Source organism: Leopardus geoffroyi, chromosome C2, assembly GCF_018350155.1.
Source record: "Leopardus geoffroyi isolate Oge1 chromosome C2, O.geoffroyi_Oge1_pat1.0, whole genome shotgun sequence".
NCBI lineage: Eukaryota > Metazoa > Chordata > Mammalia > Carnivora > Felidae > Leopardus > Leopardus geoffroyi.
The window spans coordinates 19,218,076-19,239,879 of NC_059333.1; the positions used below are offsets into that span (position 1 = coordinate 19,218,076).

Consider the following 21,804-nt stretch of genomic DNA (forward strand, 5'->3'; position numbering starts at 1 on the left):
TACTGTAATAACCTTTTTCCTTCAATGCTCCCTATGTCATAAATGTATTTACTAAAATATGATTAGAAAGTCAATTTAAAAAAAATTCGTTTCAGTTCAATTCAGGGAATAGTTATCAAGCACTTTTGATGTGCCAGACACTCTGTTGGGCCTTGGGGGCTATGAGAGTGAACACGACCATCTGTCCTCCTGAAGATCACAGTTAGCAGAGACAGATATTCAATGAGTAATTACAGCTGTGATGAGGGTTATGGAAGAAGTTGTAAAGTTGTCTAAAGCAGAGGGAGTTTAATGAATCCTGGAGAATCATGGAAGGCTTCTATGATGAGGAGATGTTTAAGTGAAGTCTTGAAGCATGAGTAGAAATTAGCCGGGATGCTAGAGGTTCAGGCAGTGGGAATGGTACATGAGGAAGCCTTCAGGTTCCCAAAGTCCAAGGGAAGACACTGTTTAGGAGGAGGATTCCACGGTCTCATATCAGTGCAGAGTCTTGAGTGGCTGTCACCACTAGGTATTGGAAACTCCATTGTTCAGAAAGGAGCAAGCCCTTGACTCTTCTTTCTGTGTGTGTTCCCTGGCTTTCACACTGGCGCCTCTACTTATTTACATCACAGTTTTAACAACTGTCCTGGTTATGTGAACATATTATCTCAGAAATAAATGCTTTAAACGTTTTACGTTTGGAAAAAGTGCTCAAGGCAGACAGTCACTCTTTCTACTTGGCTATATTTATGTGCCACATGGCCAATTAGATAAAGACCAAAAGGTGTTTAATAGATTTAGCCTAAAGGAATTCATTGGTGACATTCCAAAGAGCTCTTCGTGGCTTGGTGGGAGAGGAAGTCAGATGGCAGTGGGGTAGAGAGTGAATAAGAGGTGAGCTAGAAAATACAGAGAATGCAGACACTCTAAAGGATCTTGGGTGTAGAAAGAAGAAAAGAGATGGGATAAATATCCAGAGGACAAGAAGAATAAAGAAATGTCAGGGTTTTGTTTTTTTTTTTTTAAAGGAAAGATGATCACAAGATTAAACATTGCTGGAAGTACACGACTATTTATTTAAAAGTGAGAAATATGGGAAAAAGTTTCCCCCAAAAGAGGCCTTACCTATGACTTTTGGTTATTTCCAATTTGGTTTAGAAGGTAAATATAAAACATAAGTAATGGCATAAGAATAAGACATCCTATAAAAAGAACTTTTGTTGTGAACTAGTTGTGTGATGAGAAAGGGAAGAAAAGAGAAAAGAAAATTAGGTACTATACGTTGAGGTGACAATGCTTTCAAAAGGTGGTAGCAAGCTAGAGATCAATGTGGGCTGGAGGTTTAAACACAGAAGAGAGCTTGAAGTTCATCTCCTTGACGTTCAATCAGTTTGACTTTAGGCACGTTATGTAGCCTTTCGAAGCTTCTGCTTTCTGTTTGTAAAAAGGGGATCATGATGCTGAACTCACACGTTTTGTGTTTGTGAAGAGGAGATAGTTCTTGTAAAGCTCCTACTTTGATTAATGTACAATAAATGATAGTTCATGTAAAATAATAGAACATGGGACTTGAATGGCAGAGACGCTATTTCTCTATCATGGTTTGCACATAGTAGGTGTTCACAAACCACTGGAGAGAAAAAAGAAAAAAAGTGAAATGCACAATGTAAGCAAATATGTGAAACTTAAAAAATATATGTGAGGGCAAATGATGACAAATTAGATGGATCTAAAGTTCATTGTGTTCACGATATTAGGAAAATCTGGGAGATCAGGGTACTTGGAAGCTAACTCAGAAATGGTAAATCATGATATATGTGTTAATGACATTATCTGTTATAACAGGTATAAATCTTAGTTCAGAATGATCCAGAAATGTAAGAAACATAACTTGATTCTTCTATATAGCAACTAAATTTTTCTTTGAATTTTTTTTTGTTGTTGTTGCTGTTGTTTAGTTTTTATTTTATAATCCTAACTGAACTCTGCAATACAGCTAGACCTGGAGGAGAGTAAGGAAACTATGGAACCCACAGTACTACAGTGAGAGCACAAAGATTATGGCATATTTCAAGCAGATGGGGGTGAAGTGGTGCTTTCCTGTGCTACAGAAGGAGTGGTCTGATAGTTAAGATAAAACACAAGTCAAATTTATTAGGTTTGTCCATAGTCAGCAATGGTGATCTTCTTCCTGGTCTTGCCGTTCCTGGGCCCAAAAGTCTCCACAGCTTCCACAATATTCCTGCCCTCTTTCACCTTGCCAAAGATCATATGCTTGCCATCCAACCACTCAATCTTGGCAGTGCAGATGGAAAACTGGGACCCACATTAGTGTGGGTCTAGCATTTGCCATGGACAAGATGCCAGGACCTGTATGCTTCAGGATGAAATTCTCATCGTCACATTTCTCCCTATAGGTGGATTTGCTGCGAGTGCCATTGTGGTGTGCGAAGTCACCACCCTGGCACCTAAATCCCAGAATAATCCTGTGAAAGCAGGAGATTTTAAACCAAATTCTCCGTCTCCAGTGCTCAGAGCTCAAAAGTTCTCAAAAGTCGTTGGAACTCTGTCTGCAAACAGCTCGAAGGAGACATGGCCCAAGGGCTCGCCCTCCAGCACAGTGTTGAAGAACACAGTGAGATCGCAGGTGGCCTCAGGGGGCAGCATCTGCAAGACCTCTTTGAATCTTCAGTTCCTGAGGCCATCAGACACCTACACTGTCTCTCTTTTCCCTGGCTTGGGTCTAAGTTCCAGGGAGATGTATGCAATTTCAAGATGTTATATGACCTATCTTGTTTTTGAGTCATCCATCCACAGAAATGTTTGTTGACCAATCCATGGTTCCATTTAGTCTTTGCTCTCTGATCCATATACTAAACTCTTGAGACAACTCTCATTCTTGTCCATCGAGGGCCTCAGGTCCAATGGATCTCTCTGGTATTTTCATGTCAGGCTTGAAAACTGAAACATCAAGCTTTAATGCTATTCCCTAGTAAGGGACTTCTCCTGGGACGTATCTATGGCTTCATTTGCCTTGATGCCTAAGTTGTGCCTTTATCACTTCCTTGGGTTTATGATCTAAGAGAAGGGGCAAATATCCATCTTTGTTCTCTGTCTCCTAAACCACCTCAGGGTCTTGCCTCCTCAATGAAGTTCTAATATGGAGAGCAGAGTCAATACTATCTCTAAACCACCATACTTTTTCTTTCTTCTGCTGTCCCGCAGCCTAGTAGATTACTTTTCTAGTGTTCAGGGAAGATCCCTCCCTTTATAATTTTTGATAGCTCCCCCCCCCAGATTCATTTTTGCCCCTCAAATAATCATTTTGTGGCATTATGATTTTGACAAATATAAACCAGGTACTCATAGGAAGCTTCTGTTTTCTGCCTTACCCTGTCACGCCTGTATCCTGAGGAAATAACTAGAATAGACAGATTATTTGCCTGAATTAGGTGAGCAAGTGGAAAAGGGAAAGTGGGAACTTTAGGAAAAATCCATTCATATTTCAGCATCCTGTGATAATGACAATACATTGCATTACCTTACAATTTGCTGCATAACTTGTAAAAAGTAAATTGATAGAAGCCCTATATTGGTTATTGAAATTTGATCAGTCTCCTCCAGCAATGCACTTTTAGCACATTTTTATTCATCTGAATTCTTTATCCACATTGTTTGGAAACAAATTCTGTACAAATTCCTTTAGCTTACCTGATGAAAATTTAGACTAGTTGTTAATGTCTGATGATCACAATTCTGAGATTATAGTGGCAACGTTTTTGGATGCTCATTACAGTTCATTTTACAAAGGAGATTACCCTAATCCAGACTCTGTTCTGTTGGAAGAGTCTTGGAAAGTCAGTATCGATTTTTGCCCAAGGTTTCTTGGTCACTTCCCAAGGGCATAAAATTACTCTTGGCAGTGTTGTGCTAAGTAGTATAGCATATACTATTTTTACTTACTTAAAACTTTATTCAATATAAAAATCAATTAGCAGGTTGGAAGATTCCCAGTTTCAGTCAATGCCTTCATGGAAATAAATTTCTGATCTGTGCTTTGTATCATTGGCAAAATATTAGGATGAATTGCATTTAATTTTTGAATCTAAGGAGTGTTATGTGGGTTTGTAATTGCTTTTGTTACCCAGGCAGTTTCTCTACTAGATATCCTCTCCACACCAACCTCAGGATAAAAGCTGGCATCCCTCAGAGATACCTGTCGGATTTGATGTTCTGGCATCAACATTTTTAATAACACGGCACAATGAAATTGGGGATTGGGAAGGTGATAACTCATGGCATAAGTATTCAAGATTGCTTTTCTAAATGTCCAAGTTAATATTCTAGGTTTTGGACATAAACCTCCAGTGCTATGTAGAAGGATTCACAGTTAAGGGTAATACAACCCTTTGGGAAAGTTCCTAAAGAAGTTTGTGACCTGTACTAGTTGCGAAAGCCCAAGGACGAGTACAGCTGTAGGACTTCTTGCCCCCATGACAGCAGCAGGTATGTTGTTAAAATATACTACTATTCAAAGTGCGTGTGATGTTATTCTTGAACAATTGATGTCTCTGGGCCATCTGGCATTTCATGGGTAGGCACTGCACCAGCACCATGTGGTGAGGTGCCAGAGGCAGGAAATTGTGGTTTATTTCATTGTTTTGCTAACAAAGACTCAGAAGTCAGTCATTGCATGACATTTCTGCAAGTGTCTTCCAGTTGGAGAGAACACACTTAGACAGTGGAATAATGAAAGGGTTGTGCAATGCGTTTGTATGTGTGTATGTGTGTGCAATACACAAAGTCACGCCAGGGGTATGTGAAGGTCTGGTTTTGTTTCTGGAGAAGATAGAGAGTGATATGACTGCTAGCACACTTCTGTTCAAACTGAGTGAAGTAACTCAAGGAGGCACACATCTTAAAAGGTTAGGATTCCATTTTTCTGTTTTCTTCCTGACTAAGATACATGATATATACAAATGAGGGACACCTCTTGAATCCTGCCTGAGTGTATCTGATATTAGTCCTGCGGTTCAGACACATTCACGTAGGATAACACAATAAGAATCCTAGGTGTCAGGGCTTTCATCAGGAGCATTAGAAAATTCCAGGCATAATCTTGCAAAACCACCTTACCTGTAATGTCTCTCAACAGGTGTCAGTTTCATGTCTGTGGTAGTGTTTGTAATAATCAAAATCATTGCTGCACTTGGCCAGAATGTCACAGAGTGGCTAACTACAGGTCTTACTGTACGATTATATTTAAAATCAGAATGATGGACTTGAGATTTTCATGAGTTAAAGGGACCAGGATGATTTGGGCCCTGATGCCTATTACGTCTGAAGAGGGGCAAATTACTAAACCCACTAAACCCATATCAGTTTCATTATGAAATCAATAATAACTTGCTTAAAGCATTGTTTTAAATTTTTTTTTTTTCAACGTTTATTTATTTTTGGGACAGAGAGAGACAGAGCATGAACGGGGGAGGGGCAGAGAGAGAGGGAGACACAGAATCGGAAACAGGCTCCAGGCTCTGAGCCATCAGCCCAGAGCCTGACGCGGGGCTCGAACTCCCGGACCGCGAGATCGTGACCTGGCTGAAGTCGGACGCTTAACCGACTGCGCCACCCAGGCGCCCCAAAAGCATTGTTTTAAAGATAGTTGAGAAAACAAGTATGAGATCACAGACCTGGATTTAGGGCTCAATAACTTTTAGTTGAATCTTTTTAGGTAAATTTCAATTAACTTAAAAAATCCCCATTTCTAATGCGGTTTTAAATGAATAATGACTCCTAATAGAGTTTAGAGTACAAGGGGTGTGACTTTCTATTTGATTTTTTATTTTATTTTTTGAACAATGAGTATCATTTCCCCCCAGATTTTTGGTATGATAGAATGGATAAGGGTTTTGGATTTGTGTGTGTTTGAATTTTCCATTTGTTTCAGCCTCTTAGATTTTAAGAGACGGGTGTCTGTTGCAGGAGCTGAGAGGTTGCAAGAAAGCAGTAGCGATCAGCTCTGCTTCAGCAAAGTGCAGAGAATGTGAATTGCCTAACAAGGTACAGGCTTTGAATAATGTTGCCTCTGAAACTCATTCATTTGTGACAACACGTTGGCCACCCTTACTTGGCACAATGTAAAAGATAGCACTGATCAGTTTTCTTTTTTTAATGTTTATTTATTTGATGAGAGAGAGAGAGAGACAGAGAGAGAGACAGAGAGAGAGAGAGAGAGAGAGAGAGAGAGAGAGAAAGAGAGTGAGAGGGAGGGAGAGAGAAAGAGAGAGGGAGAGAGAATGAGTGGGGGAGGGGCAGACAGAGAGGATCCGAAGCGGGCTTTACACTGACAGTAGACAGCCTGATATGGGGCTTGAACTCAGGAACTGTGAGATCAGGACCTGAGCTGAAGTTGGATGCTTAACTGACTGAGCCACCCTGGCACCCTGCACTAATCAGTTTTCAACTGGATATTTGGACCACATGGACATAGCCAGCCTTCAGTTTCCAGAAACTTCTCTGGGTCATTTGGCATTGCTTTATGTTGGGCAGGAAAGAAGCTAGTCATCTGAATGCTTGTTTTTGAAAAATTCTCAGTCCTGAATAATTGAAGAATCACACGTTTTTATTCTTAGAACTCACTTGATCATTTTAACATTCGATCATTTATTTCTTCATGCATTCAAGTTTTTATTTATTCAAACATTCATACATTCACGCTTTCAAGAAATAAGTTAAATGCTGGCACAGGTAAGGCATTGGGCTAGATCACCTACTCTAATTCACCTGGACGAATGTTCAATGTGCTCATCAGGATTGTGGGAGTCCTGGTTTGTATTAGGGCTCTCCTGAGAAACAGAACCAATGTGTTTGTTTGTTTCTTCCTTACAAGAAGTTGGCTCATGAAATTATGGAGGCCGAGAAATAAAAAAATCTGAAGTTTCTAGGCTCAAGACCCAAGAAGAACTGACATTTTAGTTGGAGTCTGAAGGCAAGAAAAGAACCATCATCTTGGTTCAAAGCAATCGGGTGGGAGGAGTTCTCTTTTGCTTGTTTGAGAGCCAGCCAGGCTTTTTGTTCAAGTCTTCAACTAACTGGATGAGGTCCACCCACATAATGGACCTGCTTCACTTAGTCTAATCCAATATGAATCTCACTTTAAAACACCCTTATGGACACATGCAGCATAATGTTTGACCAAATATCTAGGCACCCCGTGGCCCAGTCAAGTTGAGACGTAACACTAATCACCACACTGTTTTCACTGTTGAAATAATAAAATGTTGAACTCAATAAAACACCATATTATAAATCAAAATTCGTCTTTAGAATGCTTATTTTCCAGAGCTTGATAGTTCTCCTTTAGAGAGTCTGTCATTTCCTCTCAGCTCTAGGATTTATTTTGTTTTCTTCAAAATTCCAAGTACTCCTAAAGGTTATTGACCAGTGTCCTGTTTTAGAATCCTCCTAAAGTTTGTCTATTTACCTGTAATTAAAATATTCAAATATAAATCCAGCCCTAGGAAGGAACAAATGTTACTTCAACTTTTTAAAACTCATCACCATTTTGAGGACCATAATATTTAAGAGCACATTTGTCTTATATTACATATGTCCTCAGATATTTCAAACTTTCCTGTGTGCAGAATTTCCACTGGAATGATTGTCTTCATTCAATTGCCATAAAACAACTCCCACACCAAGAAAGCTGCCTTGGGTTTTTACATATTTTAAACAGGTTCATAAAAAACAGGTCCCTTGCCCTTTTGTAGAGAGAAAAGAGCAATAAATATATTTAATATCATTCCAAGAAGTGTGAACATAAAGTGAACTTCATGCATCTTGATTCTAATTGCAAATCATTCTTGCTCTGTTATGGCCACATCACAGATAATCAGATTCAATCAGAGGTTACCTTTAAGAGCAAATCCTTGGCCCAACCTACTTATTTTCTTCAACTCTCTGGCTGTCACCCTCCGGCACCCTCAGGGTCTTCTGTTCGCCCTGCTAAATTCAAGGTCTTCCCATGGGCTCTTGCTGTGGCTCCGGGGTTTGGAGTCACTCAACCCGAGTCTACAGCGATACCTCAAGATGAGAGGAAATAAGTGTGACTTCAGCTGAATCATGCCCTTCAGTGAGAATGCGTGTTAACCCATATGCCCTTTCATTTATGCTCTTCATCCAGTTAACGGTGACAATTTATCCGGTGAAAAAAGATTGTTAAAAATTAAATTCGCTTTGTGTTAAGATACGCCACGAACCATGACCATGTAAATAACTTTTTTTTTTTTTAATACTTTGCTCCAAGGTTGGCCCACCCTATAGCTAGAAGAGCTAGCTAGAATAGATGTGGCGTCACTTGGAGCGATGTGCCCTATGCTGTTCACCACGTTTCTCCTGTGTTCTGACCTGTTGACAATAACAATAGACACTTAGGTGGTACTTATCACATGCCAAGAGCCGTTCTCCACCCCTCCTCTACCAAAAAGCATTGGTACCCTGGGAGAAACTCTCAGTTCTCATGTGGTAGAACTCACACCCCCCACACCCTGCATTCTCCAGGTGGGAGTGTTTTCATTATCATTTCTCCACTGACTTCTTTTCCCTGCTAAAGTATCTACCACTCAAAATCCCACCAGAGGACACAAATCTTATTCTGGAAAACTATATATTCCGGAACAAGTCTTCCTAAATCTCACTAAAGAACCTTCCTTCCCCTATGCCTTAGTTCAGTTAACACCTTAATTGATGAGTTTTTCATTTCAGTGATCAGAAATCTCATACCCTTGTTTTAGGTCTCTAACGCTTGACCACTGAACTTCCTTCATAAATAAATTCCATCTGCCCACAAGGCAGGCATCCAATGGCTTATAGCTAGTTGAATTTTATTTTGAGGGCTAAATTACAGACAGATCTTTCTTCCTGAAATTAGTGAAGACTCAATTTGTATCGAATAAAAAAATTGACTCCATGAAATCAGATATTAGATTAAAATGCTTTTAGAACATTTTAATATAATTATAAGATGATTAAACTTAAATTCAGAAATTGAAAGGATAATTTTTTTTAATGGAACACTTATTCTAAATAAGACTATTAAAAGATTACATTGAATAAACAATCTGAAATTTCAAATGTAAGTAATAACATAGATTTTTAGTGGAGATTTCAGAGGAGATTTTTAGACATCATAATTTTCTGAAACTGGCATATATTATAGAAATAATTAGTTGCAGATTTCTAAAGTTCTAAAAAGAATCCATTTAATCTCTATCTCTTGTGTATTATGATGTAGAATGTATTCATGTCCAGATTCTTTCTTTAGGTGAACTGCTTGACTTGAATGAGACAGAATATAACTGAATATTGATGGAAAAGTTTGAATATTTTTGACAGTTGAAATGGCTTCAGGCTTTCTACAACATTTATGACTTTCTTTTTGGTTTTACAGCAGTACTTGTGTAGGTTTTGTGTATCGCTCATATTAGCTCTCTGGAATTGAGAGATGAGGTGAGGCCTGGAAAACTCCCCCAACAAGGTCAAGTTCCTGTTGACTAATTCTATGATTGCCAAGAACAGTCTCTGAGTCCTTGAGGCCAAAGGCTGTGCTTGGAGCTGAATGTGGTTTCTGAGAGGCTTCAGCTCAGGGGATGAGGAGAGGCTCCAGGAGGCCTTCAGTCACACATTCACAAACCAGTGTGATGGGGGGAAATTGTGGGGCTGGTGAAGGGTCTGTGGGTGTGATGAATGTCTGAATGACTCATGGGGGAGGGGAGTGTTAACAGGACTCTCCATCAGATGCCATTTGCTATAATTTTCATACGATACACTTGGAAAGCCCCCCTCATGGAAGAGAAGTTACTGTTATTTGTCTCTTTCAAAGGTGCTCCAGTAGAGAAAAGCATTTTCATTTTCAAAAGTCCTGACAATCCCTGAAAGGCTGTCTAACTAGTCTACGCACCTCAGCCCATCCCCCTCACCTAAAAGATCGTTTCTTCTCCCTCTTTGAGACTTGCCTTCCTCTACTGCAACTTGAATTACATGAGGCCCACACTGGGGTCAGCTTTTCATTACTTCTTTCAGCTGCGTCTTAGCTACCCAAGGTTAAACTCTCTACTTGGGTCTTTGCTTTATATTTTAGTATTATTTTAAACACTAAATGAGCTTGGAGGACTTGTTTCCCCTATCACCCTGCCATAAAGGTAATAACTTCTTATTTTAGGAATGTTGGTAAAATAAAAAGAAAACACAATTATTTATGGTTCCACTCGACCAAAATAAACCATTGTTTATAAACACTGATTGTCCTAACTCCTCAGCTCCTACCTTTGGCCCTGCATACCACTGTGGGACTCCTTTCAGTGTGGACTTTTATCATATATTTATAACTGTTTTAAGAGTTGCACATGTCCACTTTAGATAATTCGGCAAATGAAAAAAATGTATGTACAAGAAGACATACCCACCACCAATGTTCACGTTCTAGCACCTTTCTCCACCAGTCACGGTTCACTGTTAGTGAGCATGAAAGAAGGTTTCTTTTATTGCCAAAACTTTCTATAAACATTACTTATGAAAGCTGAATAGAAGAGAACATTTAGGGATCTACTAGAACTTTTTAAAAACAATGTCTTCAGAGTATTTCCAGTCTATTATTTGGTGAAGAAACAAAGCATATGGACCATCATTGAAAAGCCTGGATCCTAGAGTAACTTCTTGTACACAATCCTGCCTTTTCTCCCTTCCTTTTGTAGACTTTGTTCTTTAATAAACATCTTGTACCCAAACCACATCTCCAGGTCTGTTGCCCAACATCCATATCTATGACATTCAAAAGAAACAAGAAAACTTTTGTCTCATTTTGACTTTTCCTCCAGAGTCCTGCAAATATGAATTCCCTGAAAATGTATGAAGAGTTACAGAAAGAAATGGTAACTTGTATTCTTTTAGTCCTTTTATATACTTCTTACTGCTTTGTTTTATCTGTATCTTTACAGATATTTATCTTTTATTTTATCTGTATCTTTATCTTTTATTTATTTGTAGTTCACATGGGATATTTCAAAACACAGATGATGATTATTTTTCACATAATAAAGAGTATGGAGTACCTTACTAAGGGCAAGGTGCATATTAAATGCACTTCCTGTTATTGCTAAGAAATAAGACTGAATGAATAAATTCTATTTATTTTATAGAAGTAAACAGATTACAAACTCGAGGCCCTTCTCTGAAGTACAAGTTTTAAATTCAGACTCCAGAGAACCTCCTAATTGTATCAGACCACACCTGGAATGAGATTAGGAAAACAAAGATCCCAACTTCTGACAGTGTTTGGCAGAATCATGAATGTGATGATTTTCAAAGTTAGGATGTTTGAGTTAGAAAGCTTTTATTTAATGTTCCAAATAACCTTGAATCTTCCCTAGGTTTATTAACAAAAAATTACAGAAAGAAAGATTCTAGGAGCTTTTCACTGGCCATGGTCAACACAGACAGAATCATTTACAAAATTGCACAGGAAAAATCACAAGTAATGTTAATTGATCTAATTTTCTATGTGATTAATAAAGCATTCTGCTTACTATTCATGTGTGGTTAGAGATGTGACTTTTTTTTCTATAGAAAAATCCCCAAGGGGGTGATTTTCTATTATATTTTACTTTTCTCTGTTGAGCATTGTTTTGAGAAAACTTTTTGTTGAAGTACCACACATGCAAAAAGGTGCACAAATCGCAAGTATACAGTTAGATGAATTTTCACAAAGGGAATACACTCATACTACCAATGGCCTGACCAAGAACTAGAAACTTGGTTGTACCACACAGGCTTCTTGTGCCCTTTCTTCTCCTCCTCCTCCTCCTCCTCCTCCTCGTCCTTCTCCTCCTCCCCACCACCTCCTTCTTTTTCTCCCTCTTCTTTCTATTTTAATCACCCAGTACTCATCACAACAGGTGCACTTTTTGATCCCTATTGCACACTTCTGTTTCACCCATCCCAACCCACCTGCCCTCTAGAGATGTGAACTTTTTATTCCCCTCTCTCCTTCCCTCATTGCCTACCCTCTCGTTTCCTACTTCCCTTCTGCCCTCTTTCCCTTTTTTCCTCCTTCCTTCTCTTTCTTCCTCCATTCTCTATTTTCTTTTATGGAATTTTATTTTATTTTTAATTTTTTTAAATTGACATCCAGATTAGCATAGAGTGCAACAAGGATTTCAGAAGTAGATTCCTTAGTGCCCCTTATCCATTTAGCCCATCCCCTCTCCCACAACCCCTCCCGTAACCCTCAGTTTGTTCTTCATATTTATGAGTCTCTTCTGTTTTGTCCCCCTCCCTGTTTTTATATTATTTTTGTGTCCCTTCCCTTATGTGCTTGTGTGTTTTATGGAATTTTAAAGGGAGCTTTCAAGGTACAATATAAATGTGTGCTACAAAAGAGTTTTCTTTATATTACTGAGATATTACCTATCAAATTACCATGGGATCCACCATTTCCCATATTTAAATGAGTATTTCATTGATTACAATAAATATGTTTTAAAACAAATATGTGACTATTGAATAGTATTTTAAAACTAATTCACAAAAGAGTTTGTGTAAAAATCAGCAACCTTCCATTCATGCCTGTGAGCTCCGTGGATCATTATCATTGAAATGGAGATGTGGGGAAGTGGTGTATTGACGAGGCCTAAGTTCTGGCAACTTTGGATATTTTCTCTGAGGAGACATGAAGACTGAGCATTATTTCTCCCAACACTGAGCTGCTTCTTTCCCAGGTTGGCATTGTGATGAATAACATGAGCAACCTTGATATTCTCTCAGATTTGATTCTGGTTACACCAGTGGGTAGAGATAAAGGCATTAACGAAGTGAAGCAATTTGGACTCTGACTAGTGAAGTGTGAGGGAGAAATAGATCAAATGGTTTCAGTTACAGCACTGGGATAGAACAGAGGGAGTATTACAGGGAGCAGCTGGAGGGCTTGATCTCGGAATCAACAGCTTCCGCTTGAGGGACACATGGTAGAGGGTCCTACCATCCCTTTGCCCACGTGAAAGACCAATATTTCTCAGGCAGCTTAAATTTTTGTAGAAATGAGAGGATGGCAGGAGGCCAAAATAGGAATTTGCATCAGGGCCAAAATAGTGTCTAGAGGACAATTCAGTCTCTTTTGTAGCAGTTTGGGGCCATTCTTCAGTTTCAATGTCTGACATAAGCCATGGCGACTTGTCAACCTGCCTACGTCAGTTTGCATGGAGTGGACTGGAACTCTGATGAAGAGGGTCATGAGTGAGCTCATGAATATGAGTTAGGACTCCTATGACCTGAGAGGTCTGACAACTTAAGTACTTTACATTATTTATGGCCATTCTATCACCAGCGTTAATATGCCTGCACAGGAGACAGCAGTTTCAGGGTGCAGCGACTCTTATCTAATACCATTGATTGAAATTGTCCTCTTGAAAATATGAAACAAATGATTAGCAAGAGGATCAAAAGCTCTGATATTCCCCTTCTGCCTTCTCTATTTCTCTCTTTTTTTTTAAAATAAACTCTAGCTCCAACATGGGGCTCCAACTCATGACCCCAAGATCAAGAGTTGCATGCTTTACTGACTGAGCCACCCAGGTGCCCCTGATATCCCTCTTTTTGACTGTTAGTTATGGGTAGAGAAATACAGAAGATAGGATACAAAGGCAATTTTCAGGAAACATCCCAGAAAAGTGTTTATTCAATGTTAGGGAGTCTTGATTTTTTTTTAAAAGTAGGATTCACACTCAGTGTGGAGCTCACTGTGGGGCTTGAACTCATGACCCTAAGATCAAGACCTGAGCTGAGATCAAGAGTCAGACACTTAACCCGCTGAGCCACCCAGGTGCCTACAGAGAGTTTTGATTTTATTTCTTGGCTGAGAGGCACCCAGGAGAATACCTAAGAAGGGGAGTGACACTGTATCTGTGCGAGAGGACGTTTCTTTTTTTTTTTTTTTTTTAATTTTTTTTTTCAACGTTTATTCATTTTTGGGACAGAGAGAGACAGAGCATGAACGGGGGAGGGGCAGAGAGAGAGGGAGACACAGAATCGGAAACAAGCTCCAGGCTCTGAGCCATCAGCCCAGAGCCTGATGCGGGGCTCGAACTCACGGACCGTGAGATCGTGACCTGGCTGAAGTCGGACGCCCAACCGACTGCGCCACCCAGGCGCCCCAAGAGAGAGGACGTTTGATCAGTCAGAGGTCTGCAGGATGTAATGGAGAGAGATACCTAAGGAAGGGGCAGTCAGTTGTCAAGGCATTAGCCCAAAGTCCAACTTCCAGAAAACTATTTCCAGTCCTAGAAAAGGGTGGGCCTGAGATAAATCCTCAGACTCTGGAAGCCAACAACCTCTACTCAGGCTGAAGGACATGCCCTTAACTTGTATCCTCCATCCAACTCAAGGATACCAAATACCATCCTGTGCAAATGAGAACAAATCTGTTGACATGAGACAAAGCACAGTCAAGGGGATACCATAGGTATCTGGGTAGGGAAGTGTTGAGGGTCCCCGCAAAAGGACCGCAGCCAGCCTCTTCTCAGAGCACTGAGACCTCCCAGCAGGAAACTCAGTGGTGTCTCAGACCACTGGGGTCTGATGCCACCTGGTATAGTCTGGCCAAAACACTAGTCACAGCTCTTCTTCCGACTGACTTGCTTCTGATTCCGTTTTTTAATCATCTTGACCTACCCGATCCTGCATGGGTGTTCATGCGTGATCGAGCCACTTCCGTCAGTGACAGATTGGCCCCATTGCTCCCTGGCAGAGTCTCATGCTCTCATAGCCAAAACAATCGAGGAGATATGGGTATAAGTCAGTGGTAGTGGGAAGGGAGAAAAAGGTTTCCATTAGAGACATCTGGAAGGTTGAAGGGACAGAATTTGGTAGTAAACTGGGTGTGGCCATTCTAGAAGAGAGAAGAGTCACTAGGTCATGGTGTTCAAACTCTTTTGAGTTCTAAAGCTAAGGATAGTGTGAAGCTAAGGATAGGGTGTAAGGGAAGTGTGAAGGCTTGAGAACGTAACTGTGGAGAATGTCTACATTCATAGGTCTAAAAAGAGAAGGAGGCTGGCAAGGAGCTAGAGAATGAACAGAAAACATGTCATAGGAAGGAGAGGAAGAGGAAGCTCTAGGAGGGGTGGTCTATTGGATAGGAGTGTGCTAGTTTGGCACTAATTCTCCAACTGCAATAATTCCATTGTTGTTGGAGAGTGTGTGGATGTTTTTACCCAAGAAAGTTCAATAGTCAAATTTTAACTTCAAGAAGATGATTTTGGCTACACAAAAAAAGTATTGGGTTAAGGGAGAAACTGAAGTCCAGGTGGCCAGTTAGAAAATTAGGTAATAAGAACAACCCTGAAGACCTTAAGCATCTATAAAGCTGAAGAGAAAATAATCGTTTTCACTTTGAGAAAGAACTTTCCATTTTATTTTCTTGCAGTGAAAAATGAGGTGAGTGAAATTTTGGTAATTTAAAGCATATGTCTTCTGTTTATAGAATCCAGGAAAATGGGTCGCAATGAAGATCAGTGTCACAGATGATTAAGGATGCTTTGTGTGAGAAAAATAGAAAGATGTCAAGAAACTCAGGACACAAAAAATATAGGATTTCTCAGAAACAAAGGTTGTCTTTTTGTACAATTGTCCCATGTAGGAAAAAGAGAAAAGAACATTATTCCCCATCCTTGAGAACATGACAGTAGAAAAGAATGGTTTTTAAAAAGACTTTTTTTCTGGAGACTCTGGCTCCATAACTTCTGACTATTTCAGATACTTGTGTTTACAAATTGAACCTACTGTGTCCTTGGACATCCATTAAACAGACATTTTGATACATGAAATGATTTATTGGGAGCTCCGTTAGGGCAAAGAATAGATCAAAGTCTATAAAAGTACCAAATTCAGGGTATCAAGTAAAATGAGCTGAACGTTTGAAGGTATTCGGTTCCTGTTTAAATTTATATTATAAAACCTTTGCTAGTTTAAAGGGAAGAGGAAAAAGTGGTGGCAAAAGAAAATCAAAGGAAGTGATCATATGAGGAAACGAAACAAAAGGGAAGAGGCTGATCAATTAAAGACACTTGGAAAATAGGTCAAATGGGGTGTATGAGTCAGACGCTGTGCTGGAGACTGTGTGTACAGAATTAGGATACGACCCTTATCTGTTGTAGATTAATAACCATAATAGTAATAATAAGAATAATAAATAGCAGTCGCTAACACTGATTAAGCATATGCTATTTACCAGGTAGTGTTTACTTGTTTATAAATTTTCATTTACGTATTTATCACAATAAACTCAGGCAGCAGTTATTACCTCAATGTTATAGATGAGGCACAGTGAGATTAGGTAATTTGCCCAAAGTCACACATCCAGCTCATTCCTGCCTCCTAAAATGTCAGAAAGACACCAGTTGTGCCAGGCAGGCTTGGCTGGGTTATGCTATGGTAACAGCATATGGTAACAGATTTTAAAAATCTTAATTGTATCTAATAATAAGTTTTTTTTTTTTAAACTTCATTACAGGACATTTGGTCTGCTTCATTTCTGGACTTTTCCTGAAGAAGCAGCCCCTCTCTAGGACGCTGTTCATCTTTAGGCAGAGGAAATATAACGCCATGGAAGAACCACGTGATGGCTCCTACGGCTTCTACTGGGTGTGGAACATAGCACTTTTTCTCACATTTCTTTGGCTTAAGTAAGTCACATGACAAGCCTGTCAATGGTGAGAAGTGCAATTCTTCTCTAGGGAGGGCCTTTGGAGTAAGAGGTCCCACAGGGAGGGATTTTTGTCTTTTTGTTGTTGTTGTTATAAGAATCTTTAGCTTTGCAAGCATGCAAACCAAGGAATAGTTGATTTGATGTCATTTCACACCGATGAGTTAATGTTATGACCCTGAAAATAATTCTTGGCAGTCAGTATTGACTGGGGAGTGACAGAGTAGTAGAGAGTCATGCAAATGGGGGACTATGAAATTGAGAGTAGTTACTTCTCTCTATGACCAGGAAGGGCATCAAGGGCACAGCCCAAATCCTTGCTTACCAAGGCACCCGGAGGAAGACTGAATTTCAATAATATGTCCTGTCATACACGACTGAAGGGAAGGGTTTACTGGTTTGAGAGCTGGTAGGGAAGGGTAGATCAAGCAAGGATGTCACAATCTCAGCATCTGGTGAAGGCTGAAGGCTTAGTTCAGTTTTCAAGGGAGGAAACTTATTTTTGAGGGGGAAGGGCATGCCCTGAGTTCCTTTGTCTGAAAACCCCTCCCCTCCATGAATCCCCAGGGAGTATGCAAGGAACTCGTGGCAATGTATGCAAAGAAGAATAGTTACAGATAGTCCTATATATTAAAATGTAGAGAGATAATGGGCTCAACCAGATCTATACGAAGCAAGCAGTTAGAACATAAACCCTTGCAGACAGTTAGGTAAAGCAGACACATGAGAAAGGAGAAGGACAATTTAATTCTTGAATTAATGTTAAATTCTAGCCTGATCCTTTTGGGTAAATGTCTCATTTTCATGCAAATAAATCTGTTTTAAGGACTCTAAAAGTATTTCCACAATGATGTAAATCGTTCTGGATGAATTCAATAAAAGCAAGTAATGATCACCTTTTTGGAACTTCGAATAAATTCACATCAGGTGAGGGTATAACATCTAGAAATAAGACAATTTATTTTCCAATGCTGAGGAACTGTAAAAGCTATGGCAACAAACTGGAGCATTTGGGAAATGGAGACAAATATAAATTTTAATCTCATCCCTCATATATGCGACAGTTCTAATTTTTGTGTATTGTTTATAGTTTTTCCATATACATATAAAAGCTGTGTAATTACAGACTCCATTTTCCATAAACAATCTTCCATATTGAAGCATAGTCCTTATGATCGTAATGGCTGCAAATAGTCCATGGCATTGACATAATTTAATTCATTTAGTTTCTTTCTGTTTTCATCATTATTAATATTATTGCAGTAGATGGCTAAGTAGAACTATGTGTTAAAAATTTTGTTTGTGGGGCGCCTGGGTGGCGCAGTCGGTTAAGCGTCCGACTTCAGCCAGGTCACGATCTCGCGGTCCATGAGTTCGAGCCCTGCGTCGGGCTCTGGGCTGATGGCTCAGAGCCTGGAGCCTGTTTCCGATTCTGTGTCTCCCTCTCTCTCTGCCCCTCCCCCGTTCATGCTCTGTCTCTCTCTGTCCCAAAAATAAATAAACGTTGAAAAAAAAAATTAAAAAAATTTTGTTTGTGGTTGTTGAAGCAAAATTCCAAAACTGGGGTTACTGGACCAGAGGTTATACATACATTATGACTACGTGTAAATTGATTTAAAAAAATGCATCAATTTAAAATGTGAATGCAATTCACTACATGCTCACTGGGTTTAGGAATTATATTTAAAGACCATATAAATTGAAAAATCAATAGGAAAATATGGTATTTTGTGTTAACTTTTATGTTTGAATACTTGTGAGGCTGAATATTGTTTCATGTGTTTATTTACCAACAGCATGGATCGTTATTCATTCATTCGATCCTTCTTTCATTCAGTCACTGCACAAATACTTTTTTGAGCACCCACAATGTATGTGAGAGACACTGTCTCTGTTTCGGAGCACACAGCAGTGGAAAAAACAAAAATCCAGTCCTTATGAATTTTGTTTTCTGGGGTAAAGAAGATAATAAACATAACAAGTATTAAAATTGTGTAGTATTTGAATATTGTAACTGTTATGGAAAAAATAAAGCAGGATAAACATAAGAAATTTGTTGGGAAGAAGTTGCATTTATGAGTAGGGGTATCAGTGCAAAGTAAATGTTGGAACAAAGATTTGAATGAGGTGGGGCAGGTCCCATGTAGGTATTTGAGGAGAGAGTGTTGAGCCAGAAACGCTAAATCGTCCAAAGCCCCAAGGGGAGGCATGTCTGATGTGCTGGAGAATCAGGCCAGTTCAGCCAGAGGGAAGGGAAACTTTGACTTTTAGTAGGATGATGTTTGTCCGGTAGGAGGAGGATAACCAGAGAAAAAACTAGACCCAACAGAAGAAAAAGTTTCAAGAAAGAGGTTAACAAAGCCAAAATTAGCCAACATATCCAAGGTGAAGAAAATGAAAACAATATTAACCACATTCGATGAAGATGAAGGCGGCCACAGCTCAGTCACGTGGTCACAACCCAGCTAAAGAGAGGCACTAAACGGAGTGTAGCTGTGAGCCCAGAATGAAGAGAATGCTGATGGTTTATAAAAAGCTTGCCAGCTTTGACCTCCAGTGTGGAATCAACAGGCATCATTATCAACTGGATAATTGGGAAACTATCCCAGGCCCGTCCTCCAAATACGAGATCAACATATCAAGGGATGGGTCCTCTGAATATTTTTTTTAATGACCGTGTGGGGCATTCATATTTGGAGACCACTGAGGGAGTAATTTATCTTTTGGAAATGAAAATGTATCAAAATGGTTCTTAAAAAAAAAAAAAAAATTGAATAAAGTGGTTCTGGCTATAACACAGAAGAGCCACGAGGTGGCAGAAGAACTCCATTCTGTAAGCCTCTTGCTCGGTCCCTTAGCTCACCTTTCTCATCATTCCTCCAGTTCCCACCCTCCCCGTCCCCCACTTTTTTTTTTTCGTTTGTTGGCTGGAAATGTATAGAAGTTAAGTTCCTTAAAAGGATTGATGCTAATAGTCTAGGTAGATCTCAATATTAAAAAATGTATAGAGAAGAAAAATACCTAGAGTATCAAGTTAGTGAACTATTCAGAATTAAGGCCATTAAATGTAACTTTTTGTTTTATGTTGAAGCAAAACATGTTAACTGAATAAAACTAGATATTAGAAGGTCAAATAACCATAAATAGCTTTTTTTTTTGCTGTGTCATATATTTTGGACATATTATTAATATGCATTATATATGCTAAATTTATTCTTAAGAAAAACGTTAATTTTTGTTTTTATGAAGCTAAAAAACCCTAATGGTAATTTTATACACTGAATTCCAATGAGAAATGTCCTGGGCTCTGAAGAGTCAAAGGCTACTGGATTCAAACATATTCTGTTTGGATCCAGACTCCACCTCTTTGGAGACTGACCTTGAGCAAATTTCTTAGCACTTCTCTGCTTCTGCTATAAAATGAGGCAATAATGCCTAGTCTATAAGGTTGCCATAAAGAGCCAATGATGTCACAGGCAAGTACTTGATGCATACAAAATTAGGAAAGTAAAGTAAATTAAAAAAATTCCTTCCTCTTTTCAATTTTTTCCAACTGGCAATTGCTACTTGTGTTTTAAGGCAAGGCAGAATGCCGGATCCTAAGCTAGACGTTCAAAAACATCATGCTGTTAAAAGATTTCAGAGTTGAAAACCTGTGTTCACTGTTCTGAAATATCTCTCTACTTCCTGTTAGAAAACACAAGATTCTTTGAGATGGATTTTTTTTGGCTCTATGTTTTGTAATTACACATTTGTTATATAAAGGGTATAATGGCTTATGTACTATGGTGTTATTCAACACATTGTAGAAAAAGGAGAATGAAGAATGTGCTTTATCAGCAGGCAAGGATTGTCCTCTTTATCCTTTATCCTCTTTATCCTTGCATGTAATTTACTAAAGAGCTGACAAAGTCACAGCACAGGTGGCCTCTCACCAGATTATTCTGCAGACAGTGAAAAAACTGACACTGAGCCCATGCTTTCCAACGTGCATCCACGTGAGAGATTGGATGAGCTTTTATACGGATTCTTCATTTCTATACTATGAAAGAATGGGGTTGCTCATAAGAAGGAGACATAAAGGCCTGTGTTCCAGACAAGGCTACAGGTAAGGATGCCATGAGAGTGCTTGGCCACCCAGTATGTAAACAATGAAATGGCTTCAGATGCATCTTTCATTTGGCTGCAAAGGAGGAAGTCATTGAAACACAGATGAAGGAAAAGTTCTGAAAAAAATAGGAGGCACTGGGAAAAATATAGGCAGTTTGGGTCGCTGATCAAAGAGCTGGCTATGTGAGATACATGTAGTGATAGTTTGATACGTATGATTTAATTGTAAGTAAATTTTGTAATAACTATCTTTAAATCTAAGGATTAAAAACCTTAAGAGGATTTTAAATGTATAGTTAATTTTGGTACAGTACCCTGATGGACTTGGACATTAGGTTTCTTAAGTCCATTTGGTGAACATAAGGACCAGAGGGGAACACTTTTGGGAGAACTTGAATGGGAGTGGGGGAGACCCTGGATTTCACGGAGCACCTCTTTATTCCTAAATATCAAATATTGCCTGTAGTGGCTGGCTTCTACTTCTCAGCTAGTTAGCAATCATGAAAATGTAAATTACCTTAGCAGATTGTTCAGAGCACGTTCTAGATGTAATTGAATAAGAGCCAATGTCTTGCTTCCGCAGTTGGAAAGCCTGGAATAATCTTCTCAACCTCTACTATGGAAATTCTCCCTGTTCTCAAGGTGTCTATCACGGGAAACCTCCATCTTATTTTTCCTGTGCTCTTTCCCTTTTCTGTGTCCACATAGCCATGAGTTTATCAAGTGGTATCCAGAGACACAGCTGCTTTTTATAACCTCTGACATTGGCGTATGGTTGTGGGTTTGGCATTTTTCTCAACTCCCAATATCAACGAAAATCAAAAACATTTTCTCCTCTCTGTGCACTCTCTCTGTCTATCTTTATGGTGGTAAAATTGACAAAATGTAAAAGTTACCATCTTAGCCATTTTAGGTGTATGATTCAATAACATTAAGTATACCTACATGGTTGTACAACT

At 39.2% G+C, this 21,804-nt stretch overlaps 1 long non-coding RNA gene and 1 pseudogene across 1 annotated transcript; one reads left to right on the top strand and one right to left on the bottom strand.

The window, feature by feature from the left end:
• Window positions 1–1,946: 1,946 nt before the first annotated feature.
• Window positions 1,947–2,649, bottom strand: LOC123610298 (annotated as a pseudogene).
• A 3,319-nt stretch (window positions 2,650–5,968) lies between these two features.
• Window positions 5,969–17,630, top strand: LOC123610684. Its single transcript, XR_006718245.1, has 3 exons — window positions 5,969–6,045; window positions 10,860–10,913; window positions 16,544–17,630. It is a non-coding gene; the product is annotated as an uncharacterized LOC123610684 (long non-coding RNA).
• The last annotated feature ends 4,174 nt before the right edge of the window (window positions 17,631–21,804 follow it).